Below are 19658 nucleotides of genomic sequence, written 5' to 3' on the forward strand. Positions count from 1 at the left end.
TATTGGCAAATAGAAAAGTTACTGATTTTTGTGTGTTGATTTTGTATCCTGATACATACTCAATTTAATAGTTCTAATAGTCTTTTGGTAGAGTCTTTAGGATATTCTATGTATACAATCATATCTACAAGCAGGGAAAATTTGACTTCCTCCTTTTCTATTTATATGCCCTCTATTTCTTTTCCTTGCCTAATTCTGGCTAAAATTCCTAGTACTATACTGAATCAAAGTGTGAGAGTTTGCTCCCATGCTTTGACACAGAAAAGCTGATGAAAAATAAAGTTAAGTGATAATGCAAAGTAACACATTTATTTATTAGTAGAGTCTAATTGAAACCAAGGACACATAAGCCCCAACGAGTGCTCCCTTTTCTGTTTATACACACTTTCTCAAGAATTGTGGGAGAAATTTTGACTTTTCTAAGTCAGATAATTTGTGTCTAAGGCCCTGTCATTGCAGATGGTCAAAGTCTTTCCCTGAATTTAACCTCCTCAACACACTTGCTTTCATTCCCACTGTGGACAGCAGTCAATATACCAAAGTAAGAAAAGTCTTCCAACATTTGCACTAGAAAGAAAATACATATTGGAAGCCTTTATGCTTTTGGCATTGAATTCTCTATGCTGAAAAGAAATAAAATTATCAGGACTATAAGAATGAACTATGATTTTTCAAGCCTAAATTTTAAGGCTTCAGAAGACAGAGGCTTAAGGAAACTTTAAAGAAGGCAAACAAGCATTCATGATCTTTTCCCTCTGCCTCCAATAAACTCTAAGTTATGGTAGTGATAAAATAGGTGTCTAGGTCATCAGTGGCAGTCACTATTAATGAGTATTTATATAAACTGTGCCTCACCTCAACAAGACAGTGGCAAACCATCTTCCTTTATAACAGTAGTTCAATATAGCATTCATGAATTGTCTAGTTAGCTTAGTGTTATATATTTCATATTTATTAAGACTAGTTTAGGAAGCACTGACAAACAGGTTCTGTATTAGCTTTCTGTTATTAATTATAATAAAATACCTATGACAATTAACTTACAAAGAGGAAAAGTTTATTTTAGCTCATAGTTTGAAGGTTCTGGTCCCTTGCTTTGAGCAGAACAAACCACACACCTCATGAGCCAGGAAGCAGAAAAAGAGGGAAGAAATGGATAACACAATCCTTTTTGAGAGCATGCCCACAATGATCTAAGGACCTCTCTTTAGGCCCCACCTATTAAGGTCCTGCCACCTTCAAAGAGCACACTCCTGGAACCAACCATTTAATATATTAACCTTTGAAGGACACTCATCCAAACCATAGCATTCCACCCCTTGTCCCCAAAGATTCATGTCCATTTCACAATGACAGATGTGTTAAGTCCATCTTCAAGAGTCCCAAAGTCTTAACTGTTCCAGTATTTCTCAAAAATTAAGTCCAAATTCTCCCCTGAGACTCAAGGCAATCACCTGTGAGCCTCTGTAAGATTTTAAAACAAATGGCAGGTGTGGTGACACATGCCCGTTATTCCAGCAACTTGGGAGGTTGAAGTAGGTAGGACACAAGTTGGAGACCAGTCTTGGCAATTTAATGAAGCCCTAAGAAACTTAGCAAAACAATGTCTCCAAATAAAAAAGGGCTGGAGAGGTTGTCCCATGGTCAAGCACGCTTGGGTTGAATCCCTAGTATCAAAAAACTAAAATTAAAAAAATGATTGGCTCAAGGCAAGACCTATACACATCAGGGCAAGCATTACATTCCAAAACTCCATGTCTGCATCTCGAATCCAGGGCACACTGTGGCAGAGTGCGGGCTCCCAAGGGTTTGGGCAGCCCTGCTCCTAAGGCTTTGCTAATAGCAGCCCATATGGCCTCTCTTTGGGCAGGTTTTGCACATGGCCTACAGCTTCCCTAGGAAGGTGTTGTACGTTACTGGCACTTCCATCTTCCTGGCATTTCCATTGTCACTTTAGTTTCACTCCCATGGCTGCACTACACATCACCCTGTCAAGGACAGCCTGAAGGATGCTCACCCCATAGCACTGTCTGGCTTTCTAGACTTTCCTTTGAAACCAACATGGAAACTGCCATGACCTCATAACACTTATTATTATTATTATTATTATTATTATTATTATTATTAGTTTGGTACTGGGGATTGAACCCCAGTAAGAATGGCTAGTAATAAAAAAGAAAGATAGCTGGTCACGGTGGTACACACCTATAATCCCAGTGACTCAGGAGGCTGAAGCAGGAGGATCAAAAGTTCAAAGCCAGCCACAGCAACTTAGTGAGACCCTGTCCCAAAATAAAAAAATAAAAGGGCTGGGATGTGGCTCGGTGGTTAAGGGCCCCTGGGTTCAATTCCTGGTACCCTTCCCCTTCAAAAGACTGAGGATAACAAATGTGGAGGATATAGAGAAAGGGAAATCCTTGTACAATGTTGGTAGGAATGTATATTATGTAAAGCTATTATGCAAAACAGTATGAAAGTTCCTCAAAAAATTAAAAATAGAGCTACCATATAATCCAGCAATCCCACTGCTAGGTATATATCCTGAGCAAATGAAATCAGTCTGTCCATCAAAGAGACATTGGCACTCCCTTGTTTATAACAGAACTATTCACGACAATCAAGATATGGAAACAACCTAAGTACTAATCAACTGTCTCGTGGATGAGGTGTACACACACACCATGGAATCCTAGTCAGCCATAAAAAGAATGAAATCCCATCATTTGTGACAACATGGATGGATCTGGAGATCAGTGTTAAGTGAAGTAAGCCAGGTACAGAAAGACAAGTACCATGTGATCTCACATGTGAAATCTAAAAAAGTTGATCTCATAGAAGTTGAAAGTAGAATGGTGATGACTGAGGCTGGGAAGGGGAGAGAGGAGGAGCTTATTAATGGTACTAAGTTCTGGGGTACTTTTGCACAGTAGTATGATTATAGATAATAATATTAATAATGTACTCTGTTTCAGAACTTTAGAAGAAAGAAATTTGAATAAATCACAATAAATAAATGATAAATATTGAGGAGATACACATGTTTAACTTGACTTAAACATCATACAATGTACACATGTATCAAAAAAACACATGGTACTCCACAATATGTACAGATTTAATGTTTTACATATTAATTATAAAATAAAATTTTAAATTTTTTAAATAATAAGAAATAAATTTTTAAATGTTTACTTCACACAATATTTCTAGAAAAAAAGTATATTTCAATATAAATATTCCATGTTGGAGGACTTGTAACCCCTAAAGGAATAGCAATTATCCCAGGACTGGGTTGTCCTTGTCCTCCATCACTCATTTTTTCCCCACTGTTTTTATCTCTCTCTCTCTTTTGTTAGTCATTGTTTCAGCAATAGTCAAGTTTTACTCTATTTATGACAAGGCTATGTGTCAGGAGCTGCTCTGGACAGAAGCTGTGTACACCCCGGTAAGTCCTGCTGAACAGTTATTGCACCCCGGTGGGGTTGAATTCCACCCACCTGTTCCTTGGTAATCCTACCCCTTTGCCCTTTGGGGGATAGAATGTTCCATGGAAACTCCCCTTGTGTGTCCCCTGTACAAGAATAAAGAATTCCAGTGGCTCTCTCTTTTTCCACAAACCCCTAAGTTCACAGAGCTGTCCCTAGATTTTGAAGAGGTACTTCTGTGTTTGCATGCTTTCCTCGTTGTTTTCTTAAGTTATTGTAATAGTCAGATTTTGTGAACCCCGCATTAGGTCGCCAGCTCGGATAGATGACAATAGCTATGTGTTGTTAGGTGACTTTCTGTCCCTGTAATAAAATACCTAAGACAATCAACTTAAAAAGGGAAAGGTTTATGTTGGCTCATGATTTCAGAAGTTTCAGCTCATGGTCACTTGACTGTGTTGCTTTTGGGCCTCTGGTGAGGCAGAAGATCATGGCATAAGCATATGGTGGAGCAAAACTCTTCAATTCATGGAAGCTAGGAAGCAGAAGGAGGGAGGAAAAGGGCCAGGGACCTAGGATCCCCTTTAAAGACACACCCTACAATGACCTAACTTCCTTACACTAGGCCTCACTTCTTAAGGGTTCCACCACTTTCCAATAGCACCAGCACGAGACAGAGAACAGAGAGACGTGATTGATGGGAATATGAGGTTAAGAGAATAATTCCATAAAATGGGCCCACTTTGCTGACCCTCACATGATTTCTAAAAGCAATTTACCTGAAGCCCTGCCTGACTTATATCCACAGGATATTTTACATTTCAGAGAAAACTACCTGTTTCCTATAGGGGAAATGCAGGCCCAAAATGTCAATGATAATAAGAACACAAATTACCCTGAAGGGGAGACATTTTTGATCCTTACACAGACAATAACCTGAAACTCAGAGAAATAAGGATAACTCCCCCTATCCATAAAATATGCAAGAACAGGTCCTAATTAGAACCAGTTGGCATTGGCCAAAGTGACCTAGAGTTGTCATGTCAGTAGGGACTTGAAAGTCTGATATCATCCTGCTGTCAGCCAAAAGTCAAGAGGTGGACCCAGGAAGAACTCTCTGGAAACTTCCCTAGGATCCCCAATAACACTAGAGGGCAGGAGGCCTATTGTCTCTCTCCTCTCTTTTGGAAAGGGAGTTTTGCTCCCCATTCCCCTTCCCTATTCCTTTTTATAATAAACTCATGTCTGTTACTCTGAGCAACATGTCTGAAATCTTTCTGGCCTGATCCCAAGAATCAGGGTGGAGGAGGTATTCATACTGACTCAGTATGGAGCATGAGCCCCATAACAACAAGAAGGATTTGGAAGAATGTTATCTTTTTTTTTTTTTTAAGAGAGAGTGAGAGAGAGAGAGAGAGAGAGAATTTTTTTTAATATTTATTTTTTAGTTCTCGGCGGACACAACATCTTTGTTGGTATGTGGTGCTGAGGATCGAACCCGGTCGCACGCATGCCAGGCGAGCAGCTTGAGCCACATCCCCAGCCCGGAAGAATGTTATCTTGAGTTGGGGGAGGGAGACTAACCACTTTCATCATCTAAAATCTTTAAGTGGGAATCAAAGCAGAACAACCTTGATTGTGAAGTAAAGGAAAGTATTCATAAAACATCTGCAGGAATCCATCAGTGCACTAGGCACACAACCCATCCTGTATACATTCTGCCTCCTTGTAGACTCGGTGCACACTCCATATTATCCTGGTCTGCTGCTGCTGAGGAACATGTGGGTAATGAAATGTCCAAACGCCCTTCACTGAGTCCTCCAAGTTCTTTCTTTGGGATTGGTAAACTATATGCTAGAAATTGAACAGAGGGGGACCTATAGGAAATATACTCAAGCTGGTTGATTTAAGAAGTATTTAATAAAATAAAAGGCTCATTTACACATGTATGAGCAGAATATAGGATAATCCCAGGGGACAGTGAAGTGCTCTAGGTTTCTTAACAATTTGGTACTGTACCACCCATAGCCCTTAAGGATATAGGGGGGAAGTGATTGCTACTTTTCTGAGATAGTGAGTTATTTTGGTAAGGACCTTGATTGGAAGATAAGACTTTAAGTTGAGGAATGGTGTCCTGTGATCAAATAGAAAGGGAGCTAGGGGAATAAGTACTCTAGCTCTACTCTTTTCTCCCTTTGATTTTCTTTGAATGCTTCCTATTGTCCTGATTCAATTTGAAGTGAATTGCCAGTGCACTCCATGTGGGCTGACTTCTGTCTCCTAAAGCATAAAATAGAGTAGAAAAGAGTGGCCGTAGATTTAAAGGGGCAAAATGGAGATATTTAATCTACCCATTTCACTCTCTTAGTGGTTCTGTACCGTTCCGTATTCAGCTGTAGGTGGGTAGAAAGGCACAAGCATAGTCAAGCACTTTACCAAAATAGAAAAAAATATAGCCAGGCCTTTTTCAAGCTAAACAAACAAAAAAGAATAGAAAAGAAAACAAAAGTTTTTCATAGACATATATCACATTACTTTTGGAAACCACAATATAAAGACTTGTAAGCTTCTTTGATTGTTACAGTGCTTAATAGCATCCAGGAGATGGCAGCATTGCTAAGGCATATCATTTAGAAATCAAATGTTCAAAATATTTTTCACAATAATCACTGATAGATAATAAACTTCCTAAATGGAAATAACTTGGTCTTAAGTAACTAAATGAAATACAGAATTATTAAATTGTTTTCAAATAATAGTAGGGTCTATGAAGTGGTTATTCAAGAGTACATATATCCTAATATTTGCCTGATAATGTACTTAAATCAGAGACTTAACACCTATAAATATGTATAGTTATATAAATTTGAATAAATCATAAAGTTTTAATATATTTTGTTATAGTTATGTAAGATATAATCTATGAATTGTATTCAAAAGTAAGTTGAGTAGAGGCAACTATTCACAAACAAATACAGAAAACCATGTCTCAGATGCAGTTACTAATTAAAACCTAGATATCAGCTATGAGAAAAAAAATCTATTTTTAAACTTATAAATTATCTAATTTCTAATTTCTAAACTAAACTTATTAACTGTCTTTTTTTGTTGTTGTTGGCAGTTCTGGAATTGAACCCAGCGCACCCTACCACTGAGCCACATCCCCAGCCCTTTTCATTTTGAGACAGGTCTTGATAAATTGCTGAGGCTGACATTGAGCTTCCCATTCTCCTGCTTTAACCTCGGCCTGACGTTACAGGTGTGCACCACCAAGCCCAACTTCTAAACTACTTTAATCATATCCAACATTAAAACTTGTAAAAATTTTAAATATGCACATAGATATTGTCAATATTCTGCACCCAAATGTTAGCTAGGTACAGAGGGTAAAATGTTAACCAACAAAATAGCTGCCCCTCTAAGCTTTCAGGGAGACAGACAAATCCAATCCATTGGAATACAATTGAATCTTATACGTATAAGGCAAGGCGTGGTGTAACTGGAAGAACCAGCTTGCCTAATGGCACCTTAGGAGTCACAGAAGGCTTCACCCAGGAAGAAGGATTTAGTAGAGACTTTGAGAAATGAGCAGGTGTTTGCCAGGATAACCTCAGGAAAAAGGTCACTCAGTGAAAAAAGAAAAGAAGAGCAGGCAGAAAGTGAGGGCAGGCATGAAATAGCATACTCCATCCCAGTGGGTAACCACAGGCAGTTTTGACCCTCTGGGAGATTTTTGCAATGTCTGAAAACAGTTTTTGGTTGTCACAACCGGAGGAGTGATAATGGCAGCTAGTGGGTGGAGGTCAGAGAAGCAGCTAACATTCTACAGTGCAGACATCCTCCCACCACAAATAAATTATCTGACCCAAAATAGTGTCACTGTGAGAAAATGCTCTAACCACAAAGTGCATGTCTTAGAATGACAAGGCTACAGAGACAGACAGGAAAAAGACAAGAGATGAAGCAACAAAGAAAAAGAGGGACAAAAATTAGGGAAGCTTCACTGACTCCCCTTGCCCCCCCCCAAAAAAAAAGAGGCGGGGATTTAGATTTTATTCTAAATATGAAAGAAAGCCTGAACATGGTCAGATTTTTCATAGTAGAAAAGTCTCTATGGCTGAAGAAGAAGATGAATTGGAGATAGCCAGATTGAGAAATGACAAAGAAAATGGTGTTTTAACAATTTCATTTCTGTTTTTTTTTTATCAAGGGAAATATCTTCAGAATGAAAAAATAGAAGAAAAACTCGGTAAAAGGAAATTGAAACCCAAGATCAATGACAAGATTGTAAGAGTGCAAGTAGCTGCTGTAGTGATTTAAATATTTGTGACAAAGATAAATTAGGATGCCGTGTCTATAGTTCATTTCCTGAATCCCTCCCTCCCACTGGCCTGTGTTGTATCCCCTCCTTCTTGCTTGGACTGGTGCCTCATTTGGCTCCATACCGTGGTTCCCATTCTGTATTTATCCTATTAGACTGGCAACCCAGATTCAACTTGTTCTTCCAGTTTTGTGTTGAAAAACAACCACTAGCCCTTTGTGCCAATGAGGAGGTTTAGAGATGCCCCACCCCTTAGCCTCAAGCATAGTCAGGGTGGTGGTAAGAGGACTGGGGAGAGCTCCACAAATTACCTTCTAGGTCTTTTTGTAGAGGGAAGTTATATTTTTTCTTCTTAGTTTGGCTCTCCTTTCTTCTTTCTTTCCTACCTCTATCAGCTCCTCCACCATACACCCTTGTCAACAATCTAATATGACCTGTCAAATTTTCTCCATGCTTGCCAAGTGCAGGGGTGCTGTAATCCCAGAGCTTGGGAGGCTGAGGCCAGAGGATGGCAAGTTCAAAGCCAGCCTCAGCAAGTTAGCAAGGCCCTAAGCAGCTCAGCGAGACCCTGTCTCTAAATAAAATATAAAAAAGGGCTGGGGATGTGCCTCAGTGGTTAAACACCTGTAGGTTCAATCAATTAAATTTTTAAAATTTATTTATTTATTTATTTGTCTTGCTTATTGTTATGATTTAGATATCAGATGTCTCCCAAAAACTTATGTGGTAGACAATGCAGGACAGTTCAGAGGTGAAGTTATTGGATGATGAGAGCCTTAACCTATCAGTGCATCATTCCCTTGATAGGGACTTAATCACGGAGTAACTACAGGCAACTAGGGTACGCCTGGATAAGGTGGGTCTCTGGGGGCATGTCTTTGGAGTATATATTTGTCCTTGCTGAGCAGAGCTCTATCTCTCTCTGCTTCCTAGTGCCATATCCACAGTTGCTTTCCTCTACCACACTCTACGCCATGATGTTCTGCCACATCTTGGGCCCAGAGCAATGGAGCTGGCTATCTGTGGAATGAGACATCTGAAACTGTGAGTCTCAAAATAAAACTTTCCTCCTCTAAAATTGTTCTTGTCCAGTCTTTTGGTCACAGCAGCAAAAAAGCTGACTGAAACACTTATGTAGACTCTTTAAGTAAATAAGAGAACACTAAGCAATAAATAGGATGTGCCTCAGTGGTAGAGCACTTGCCTAGCATGTGTGAGACCCTGGGTTAGAGCCCAAGCATCCAAAACAAAACAAAAACAAACAAACAAATAAAAACTAAGCAAAGTAAAAATGTAAGGATGATACAGTTTTATTCTTCATATTTTCATCATTTATATGTTTTTTATTCTTTATGCTTTATTCTTCTCCTCCCCTGCCCCATCTCCTTTGGCTACTCCCCACTAGCTAGACCTATTTGCAAACCTAGACAGCAAGTAACTCATGGATGCAGTTCATATAGATGAGCCTCTGACTCGTAGGAAGCAAGAGGAGAGAACTTTGAATCTAGGGAGAAAAAAAAATGAGCAAAACTTTTTTTCTAACCACTGTATCTGTGTTCCACCATAAAACTTAATAAAAAAAAAAATACTGATATAATTGAAGCTCCCAACAGAATCTTCTCAGATCTCCTTTCACTCTTTCTCTCTAAAAACAAATATCTTGAAGTATGTGCTCTCTTTCTCAAGAGTATTTTCTATTTCTACTACCCACACATATCTAGAAATTTACAAGATGTATGTTTATAAACTTTATATAAATGGTTGTAAACAATATGAATTATTCTTCTACTTCCAGTTTTGCTTCTTTATATGAGATTTATCATTTTATTCCTATAGCTACAGACCCCTCATTTTCAATGGGGTATATTATCTCTTGGTAAATATTACCACAGTAAGATCTAATTTGCCGCAGTCTGGCTGGGCAAAATAACGGGGGGTGGGGGGGGTGGGGGGGGTGGGGGGGGGTGTGTGACGAGCAACTTGTGAAGATTGATACAGCAGGAGTGGGAGCCGCTTTATTGCAGGACAGCAGAGGTATATATACTTAACTAATTACACACAGCTTAACTTAATTAACATAAACTAGATATAGCAGTCAACCAATAAGGAATCATCATCTTAATGATTACACATAGCTTAACTTAATTGACATAATCTAGACACAGCAGTCAGTCATTAAGGAATCTCTATCATCTAAATGGCTCGCTGGTGTTACTTCTCAAACCACTCCTCTTGGCAAAGTGCCAGGTGCCATCTTGACTGGTTTACGGACCTTAACACTAATTGTTCACAAATTTTCACTATTATAAATGAGACTATAACGAACATTCTTACAAATATCTCCTTATGTATATGTTAAGAGTCTATTTATGGCTTAGGAGTAGAGTAGTAAGTAAGAACTCTTAGCCTGAGTCCTCTAGGGGGAAAAATACCCTGAGGCAAGGTTAATATGCTGACACATTATTTAGAAGGCACAAGTTCAGGACAGCAAACATAAGGAAAAAGGGAACTAAGGCAAGAAAATCTACAAAGAAATATAATGCACCACATTACCGTGATGGCCACTGAATCCCAGCAAGCCACAAAATGATAGTAGGTCACTTGGAGAGAGGTTCACACAATGTGTAAATAATTTACAAGAATGTTTTAAAAAGAAAACACACTACAGCACAATCTACAGAATGCAAAAGGGATAGTGTATTTCTGCCATTTCTCTTCCTCTCTCTCTCTCTCTTTGCATATATCAGACTTCACCGCACAAAAGCTGAATTCCTTTCCTACCCTTACAACTCAGAGTTGCATCAGTTGGCTTCTTAGCAACTATTCAGGGTAGCCAAATCTCATACACTCTGTACAGGATGTGAGGGTGATCTGGCTGTGACATCTGTCACTCCACTTATAGCCAGGGTTGATTCAGCTAACCTGGCTGTCTTGGTGGGTGTCCAGTTCCTCCCTCACTGCTCTATGTGTGTCCCTCCTGAAGCTGGAAGCTGAGAGCTCAGTTGAAGAGGATGACCTTCCCCAAAAGAGGAGGACCCTACTTTGATCAAGGGCATATGAGTAGCTGCATTCCCCTGCTAGAACCTCCAAACAAGTTCTCAAACGGTGATAACATGATTTCCAAGTCTGAGAGTGGAAAGAACATTTCATAAGAACAGGGCTTGACCTAGACAGTATGAGAGCTTTGAAAGTACAGCTTTCAATTCAGATTCCAGCCAGCTCAGGGAGTTTGGCAAAGTCACCAGCAAAGAGAGCAATATCAGTGCATAATAGGAAGTAGGCAGTGAGTTCAGGAAGGAGGTCACAAGAATCTGAGGAACTGGTTTGTACCCAATACAGTTTGCATATTTTCAGGTTTACCGGGTGCTGCAAAACTGTTCTCCAAATAATTGTATTCTCACCAAAAAGCTAGAATTCCAGTTGTTCCATATTTTTGTCAAAACTAAATATTATTGTGCTAATGTAAATAATCTGATGGCTATGTAATGATATTTCATATTATCTTAATTTGCATTTAATTTATTATCAATGAGATTGAATTTTTTTTAAGAGAGAGAGAGAGAGAGAGAGAGAGAATCTTTTTTGTAGATGGACACAACACAATGCCTTTATTTTTATGTGGTGCTGAGAATCGGACCCAGGTCCCGCTCGTGCTAGGCAAGCACTCTACCGCTGAGCCACAATCCCAGACCCCAGACTGAATATTTTTCATTGGGTGAATTATCTACTCAAATATTTTCCAATCTTCTTTTAAATTATTTTCTTTTTGCATACTGATTGGTAGATATTCTTTAAATCCTCTAAATATAAAAATAATATAAATATTTTTCATTCTACAAACTTTTTCTTAGTATGTAGATTATATTTTACTTTGCATATAGTATCTTGATGAAGAGAAGTTAATTTAACACAACAAATGTATCCATTATTCCCTTTTATTTCATAGTCTTATTAGGAATAACAAATGAAATTTATCAATCACCTCTTCAAAATCTACTGATATTTTTTAAAACTTGTTAATATAGTTAGTTATATTGATAGTTTTCCTGATATTGAACTATCCTTGAATTCTTACATTAAATCCTAATTATTTTCTATTTTTGATACCTAATTATTAACTACTGGATTCTATTTGTTAATGTTTTATATAATTTCCACCTAAATTAATAAGTAATCATATTTCCTGGTTTGTTTTATATATGTCTTTATCTGGTGTTGGTATTAAAATCATCTGGATTCATAAAAATAGAGATTTCCAAATTTTACCTGTCTGAAACTTAACTGAATTTAACTGTATACAAACTACCTTCCTAGAATTATGTCCCTTTTCTGTAAATTTCCTTCCTCTCCCTTCATATTCCTCAGCTCTAAAAAAATGCTCTGTCCAGGACATACTTTGGAGACATCTTTGTGGCCCTAGTATAAAACATATCTACTAAGACCACATCCCTTCACCAGTAGCCTATGCAATTATACATGGCTGTTTGACTGGCTTTCAAAAACAAACAAACAAACAAACAAACAAAGCAGGATTTGTGGCATTTACTAGAAAGCCATCATGGCAAATTTTCAAGCTACCAATGTTATATCACTAAACATAGAATGGAGGAAAAACTCCCCCTGTTGGCTCCAGCATACTACTGAATCTAGATTCTTCTTTCATATCTGTTAGAAATCTATGCCAGATTGGGAGGAATTCTTTTTTCTTTTCTTTTCTTTTTTAAGGAATTAAAGTGTTTAAGAAGATTGACTTGACCCTGAAGGTAATAGGAAAACCAATACTGCTCTTAGACTATAGCAAATAGGGTTCCTTTCTGGAGCCCTGAGCCTCAGGGCCTTCCCTTTCCACACCCCATCTCAGTAATCCTTTCTCAAATTTCTCCAAGTTCCCATCCAGTTCTCAGGATCAGTCAACTGACAGGTCCATTTATTTTCTTTAGAGTACTTTTCAACATATTACCTATTATTTCTTCCCTCTCCTGCCCTCCTCCAACTGAGGTTGATCAGAGGTTGTGATATATATTTTTTTAAAAAATTTCATCCGTGGTTCATGGCTCTTAATTCCCTCTCCAAGGCAGGATATGAAAACTAAAATTTCTCTTCCACAAAACATGTCATAGAAACTCTAATCTTTCCCTGCTTTTCTCTCTTGAGGCTGGCCACAATGAAATTCTTTGACCAACCCTTATCTGACAGTAGGTCAGACCCTCCTCATTCCTGAGGCTTCTTGCCTCATACCACAGAGGGAGGAATGCTACATAAACAGGCCAAGAATGCTGAAGCAGACCGGCCTTGCTGTTTTCCCTGTTCAGTCTATTACCACTAGTTGAGACCATTTTTGCCCAATAACATTTTGACAGTTTCCCATACTTAAATCATGCTTATGAAATGAAGCCTCCATAAACTCCAAAGGGCAGGGTCCAAAGAGATTCTAGACAGCTGAACACATGGAGGTCCCTGGAGGTTGACACACCCAGAAAGAGCACGGAAGCTCCATGCTCCTTCCCACATACTTTGCCCTATACAACTCTTTTTCTGTGTCCTTTCTAACAATATTCTTTAGGGCTGAGAATGTAACCAATAGTAGAATGTTTGCGTAGCATGTGTGAGGCCTAGGATTTTATCCCCAGTATTACAAAAAAGAAAAAAAAAACAACAACAAAGTAACCATGTTTAAAAACAACAACAATAATAAGATCCCTTATAACAAACCAATAAACAAAAGTTTGCCTGAGTTATGTAAGCCTCTTAATTGAACCTGAGGAAGGAGTTGTGGGAATCCCAATTTATAGTCAGTGAGTCAAAAAGCACAGGTAAAAGAAGCTGTTTGCAATTGGCTTGCAATGGGGGTAGTCTTGAAAACAAAGCCCTCAACCTGTGGGTTATGATACTGGCACATAGTGTCAGAACTGAATTGGATTAAAGGACACTGGAGTGACATCTGCCACAGAACTGATTGCTTGCTCAATGTGGAGGAAAGAGGACCCCCACACATATGATTTCAGTGTTGACTGTTGTATGAGAGTATAGGAATATAGGCATTTTGTTTTTCCTGACCCACAAAGACATCCAGAGGAGTTCCTAGACTCAGATTTATAGAATTATTCAGGGGTCTCATGACAATGGCCATGGTCAGCCCACTTCTGGTAAGGTGCCCAGTATTATTTTGTGGGATACAAGACTGAGCTGCCAGAATAAGGTATACATGATGATTTTGAATCAAATTATTTATATGGATAGGAGACTTTGCATTTTTAAAATGTGCCTTTTACAATTAAACTAGGTATAAAGTCATAGTTTTAGAGCTAGCCTAGTAGTATAAAAGAAAGGAAAGAGAATGACTGAAATAAAATGTAGAGTTTAAAGATTGAAAACAAATAGAGTTTGAAAGCTGGAGTGTGGAGGGACCCTGACTAGTCATCTATGTAGAAGCAACATGAGACAGCTACACAGCAATAAGGAGCTTGTGGAGACAGGTTAAGGCTTAGCCTTAAAGTACAAACATACTTGAGAAGTGGGAAAGAGAGAAATTCAGAAAGGTTATGAAGAGTGGATAGTCAAAGATTAAGAACTGTTAAGGATATTGTTATGGTCTAGATCTTTAATGTCCCCCCAAAAGCTCATGTAGCATTGAAGGAATGTTCAACAGTGAAATGATCAGATCATGAGAGCTGTAACCTAATCAATAGATTAACACATTTGATGAATTAACAATTTGAATAGACTACTGGATGGTAACTGTAGTCAGATGGAGAAATAGGTCACTGGGGGTATGTACTGGACTATATCTATTCCTGGCCCCTTCTTTTTTCTCTCTGTTCCCTGCCTGCCATGAGCTGAGCTGCTTTCCTCCATGCTTTTCCACCATGATGTTCTGCCTCACCTCAGGCCCAGAGCAATGGAGGGCGCTATGCTGTCGGCTGACCATGAACTGGATCTCTGAAACCATGAACTCAAAATAAACTTTTCATCTTCTAAGTTATTCTTGTCGATTATTTTGGTCATATTGACTAAAACCTAACCAACACAGATATAGAGCAACCCTCATCAATGACTATTTTATCTTGCTTTGTTTTAACCAGATTTTCTTCATGGTTTAAATAAAATTATACAGCATATAAATGGTAAATAACGATAAACAGTTTCTAGGAGCATTGTTTGCAAAATCTAAAATCTGAAAAAAAATAAAATAACATTTAAAAAATAAGAAAAAAATAAAAAGTAAAACCTGGAAACAGTGAAAAAATGAATTGTGGTTATAATGCAAAATCATATAGCAATTAATATAAAAGTATATATAATAAGATAATTCTCAGAAATATAATGCTGAGTAAAAAAGGCCAGACACAAGGAATAAAAATCACATAAAGTTCCAAAATAGGCCAAATTGATCTATAATGTTAATATACAAGCTAGTTGTTTACTATTGGGAAAGAGGTAGCAGTGACTAGGAGGGGTGCAAGAGGAACTGGGGATGTTAATGTCCTATTTCCTAACTTAGGGTAGTCAGAGGAGTATGTTCCCTTGTGAAAATTCGTAAAATCATGTTTCTATATACTTAAAATGCATGGATTTAGGGGAGTATAAATTATATTTTAAAGTTTAATCCTAAATTTTATTTTATTTTTGGTGCTGGGAATAGAACTAAAGGCTTCTTATATGCTACACATGTACTATACCACTACACCTCCAGCCATAAAATTGTGTTTTTAAATTTTATATATTTATTTACTTTGTTTGTTTTCCAGTTTTGGAGATTGAATAGTAGAGAAAATCCTATTACTGAGCTACATCCCCACCCCATTTTTATTTTTATTTTGAGATAGGATCTTGCCAAGTTGCCCAGACTGATCTAGTGTGCACCAACAAACCCAGATAAAGTTTATTTTTTAATGTAAATGGTACCACCAATTGTTGGGTATGGAGATGCATGACTAATTCCAGTGACTCAGGAGGCTGAGGCAGGGGGATCACAAGTTTAAGGCCAGCCTCAACAACTTAGTGAGACTCTGTCTCAAAATAAATTAAAAATGGTTGAGGATGTAGGTCAGTGTTAAAGTACTGCTGGGTTCAATCCCAGTACTAAAAAAAAACAAAACAACAACAACAACAACAAACCACCACCCCCACCAATTTTCTAGATGACAGGAAGTCCTATATTCTATAAGGTTTTTTCAAAGATGTGTAACCCTCCATATAACTTATGGTCCTCAAAACTATTTAACTTCTATCTCATGGTTTACCCTGGTGAAAAGAATACTATATCATATATATATATATCCTAAATTCTGGATTTTAATAAACATTTCCCTACTGCCATGAAGTGTTAAAAAAAAAAAAAGTAAGCATCATGCAATAGGGAACATTTTTGCAAAACAAAAAAAATATAGTAGCAAATATCCATGGAACCTAAAACCAGAAGCTGGAGCTGGGAAAAAAAAAAAAAGTATATGTGCACACACACACACACACATACACACACATACACACACACACAATGACATTTACCTACAGAAATGAGCACAGAGATTTTTCAGAAAAATAGAGAAATCATTTTAATAGACCATCTGTGAATATAGGAGATAGCATTTTATTCAGGTGGCTATTTCTTTGTTTATATAATTCTATTTTTATGGCTGAAAACAGAGAACCATTTTAGAAAATAATCCTCTTTAAGTGGGGATCCTTTATAGTTAAGTCCAACTTTGTACTTCTTAGGTGGCAGCTGATGCATGGTACCTCTAAGAGTCTAATTTATCTTTTTTAGTAGAGGAAGTTACTTCAATATACTTCTGTAGTTTTAAATTCACTACATGTTTTCTTTACTCTTGCAAAGATTATGGAAAGAATCCTTAATTTTTTAAACAATAGCAGCAAGGTCATATAAAACAATGGATTAGTACGATTCAAAATACTCAGCAACTCAGGATTCATATTGAATTTGATATTCAAAGAAAATTCAGATATTATGGAGTGTATTTGCTGGATTTTACCTACCATCACCTGTTCCTCATTCTCTCCATAACAATTCGGAAAAATATCTTCTTCCCTACACTCCGTTCCTGTGATATAAGTAGGGGCACTTCATCCCTATCCTGGATCCAGGAGTGGGCACATGACCCTGGATTGGACGCTCAACATATCCCATTGTTCTGGATCTAATAATTGTTCCAAAGTCGTACACATTTTCCACCCTACGCCATAGAAAGCAACTGCAGAGTTTTTTGCTAGAAGTGTTGATAAAAAGATGTTATCTTTCCCCTGGAGTTATTAAATAATAAAAATGTAATCTAGAGTTGTGAAGGGCTAGCACATGAAGGTCTGCTTGAGCATGAAACCAATTTGTTTGTTTGTTTGTTTTAGTACTGGGGATTGTACCAGTACTCTAATACTGGGACACTACCACTGAGCTACATTCCTAGTCTTTTATTTTTGACTTTTATTTCTGTTTTAAGATGGTCTCATTAAATTGCTGAGAGTCTTGATAAATTTGCTGAGCCTGGCCTTGAACTTGTGATCCTCCTGCCTCAGGCACCCTAGTCTTTGGGTTTACAGGTGTGTAGCATGAATCTGGCTGGACAGAATCATTTTGGCTCTTAATTCAAATGCACCTGAAGATAATGTTGTTACAGACTAAATTGTTCCTCTCCCAAATTCATATGTTGAAGCCTTAGTCCCCATTGTGAGTGTATTTAGAGATAGAGCCTTTAAAAAGATAGTTAAGGTTAAACCAGGCACCATGGGTCTTGCCTATATTCTCAGCACTTCCAGAGATTGAGGCAGGAGGATTGCAAGTTCAAGGCCAAACTCAGCAATTTAGCAAGGTTAATGGTTAAGAGGCCCTGGGTTCAATCCCTTGTATCAAAAACAGAAAAGGGACTGGGGATATAGCTCAATTGGTAGAGTACTTGCCTCACATGCAAAAGGCCCTGGATTCAATCCCCAGCCCAACAAAAAAAAAAAAAAAAAGAAAAGAAAAGAAAGACAGAAAAGAAAGAGAGAGGGAGAGAAAGAAAGAAAGAAAGAAAGAAAGAAAGAAAGAAAGAAAGAAAGAAAGAAAGAAAGAAAGAAAGAAAGAGTTAAATGAGGTCACAAGGATGGGGCCCTAATCCCATGTGACTGTTTTCATAAGAAAGAACACTAGGGATGCACACGCACAAAGAATATGTGAAGGTACAGAGAAAAGATGATCCTCTGTGAGCCAAGAAGAGAAGCCTCAGAGGAAACAAAAGGTGCTGACACCTTGATCTGCAGAATTGTAAGAAATAAATTTCTTTTATGTTACCCAGTCTGTGGTATTCTGTTATGTCAGCACTAGCAGGGTAAGACAAATGCCATCCCTGGACATTTTGGTTACAAGAGTCAATTTTTTTCTTTTGGTACTGAGGATTGAACCCACTGAGCTACCCACTTTTATTTTTTAATAAAAACCCACTCATTTTTATTTTTTATTTTGAAAAATAAGTTGCGGCAGGTCTGGTTAACTTGCTGAGGCTGGCTTTGATCTTATGATTGCCCTGCCTCAACTTCCCAAGTGGGATTATAGGCATATGTCACCACACCCAGACTTTTGTTGTTGTTGTAGATGGACAAAATATCTTTTTTTTTTTTAGAGAGAGAGAGAGAGAGAGAGAGAGAATTTTTTAATATTTATTTCTTAGTTTTCGGCAAACACAACATCTTTGTTTGTATGTGGTGCTGAGGATGGAACCTGGGCCGCACGCATGCCAGGCGAGCACGCTACCGCTTGAGCCACATCCCCAGCCCCTGGACAAAAATATCTTTATTTATTTATTTATTTATTTTTATGTGGTGCTGAGGATTGAACCCAGGGTCTCACACCTGCAAGGCAAATGCTCTACCACTGAGCTATAGCCCCAGCCCAATTTATTACTTTTGTATACCATAATTTGAGTTGGAATATTGACTCTCCTAAAACTGATATAAATGTCAGACTTGGTATCAGAACATAGTATTAAAAATAATGCATCCCAAATGTGGAAATGACTATGAGGTAAAAAAATTCCTCATAGTTAAGAAATAGTGAAAAATTCCCTTATTCCCTAAATAGAAATGATTATCAATTCCTCTTTCTCAGTAGAAAATACCTGGTTAAATTGTTGTCCATTTTATCCTAGGACTTTCCATATATCAAACATATAAGGCCCCCCCAGGGTATAGCTCGGTAGTGGTAGAGCAATGCTTAGCCTACACAAGACCCTGGGTTTAATCTCCAGCACCAAAACATCAAAAACAAAAATGAAACAAACACACCAAGTCTAGATGTTTAGAGACTTAACACAAAATTCTTTATGTTGGAATGTTTACCTTTGGTTGGGCAGGGGGCAAGTTCCAACAAGAAAGAGGAAAACTTTGTTTGAAGCTGTTTTTCTAAAAACAGAAAGATAAAATACAACTTTGCCTGTGGTTAATAATCTAAGATGGCTGAAAGTCAGTCTTGGCTTTCCAGAGTGTTCAAATTCTGCACCCTCCGCTAAAGGGAATGATAACAAAGTCAGAAGACTGATACCCACAGATCATTCCCAGTCACTTCCTGTTATTCATTCCTGGCTGACAAAGGGGGTAATTGTTCTAACTGCAAAGAGCCAGTCATTGGAATAGAGCCAAAAAAAATTCACACTAGCTCCCTACCTCTGATAAAGCCAGGGTAGAAGTCAATGAGCTACCAGGTGGTAGTTGGTCCTAGCAGTCAGCAAGGTTTGTTGTTGTTGTTTCTTCTTCTTCTTCTTTGTAGTGGGGATTGAACCAAAGGGTGCTTTACCACTTAGCTACATTTACCTCAGCCGTTTTTATTTTTTATTTTAAGACACAGTGTTGCTAAGTTGCTTAGTATCTCACTAAATTGTGCAGGCTGGCCTTGAACTTGCCATCCTTGGATTACACACGTGTGC

Source organism: Spermophilus citellus (genome assembly GCF_964194105.1).
Source record: "Spermophilus citellus genome assembly, chromosome: 10".
NCBI lineage: Eukaryota > Metazoa > Chordata > Mammalia > Rodentia > Sciuridae > Spermophilus > Spermophilus citellus.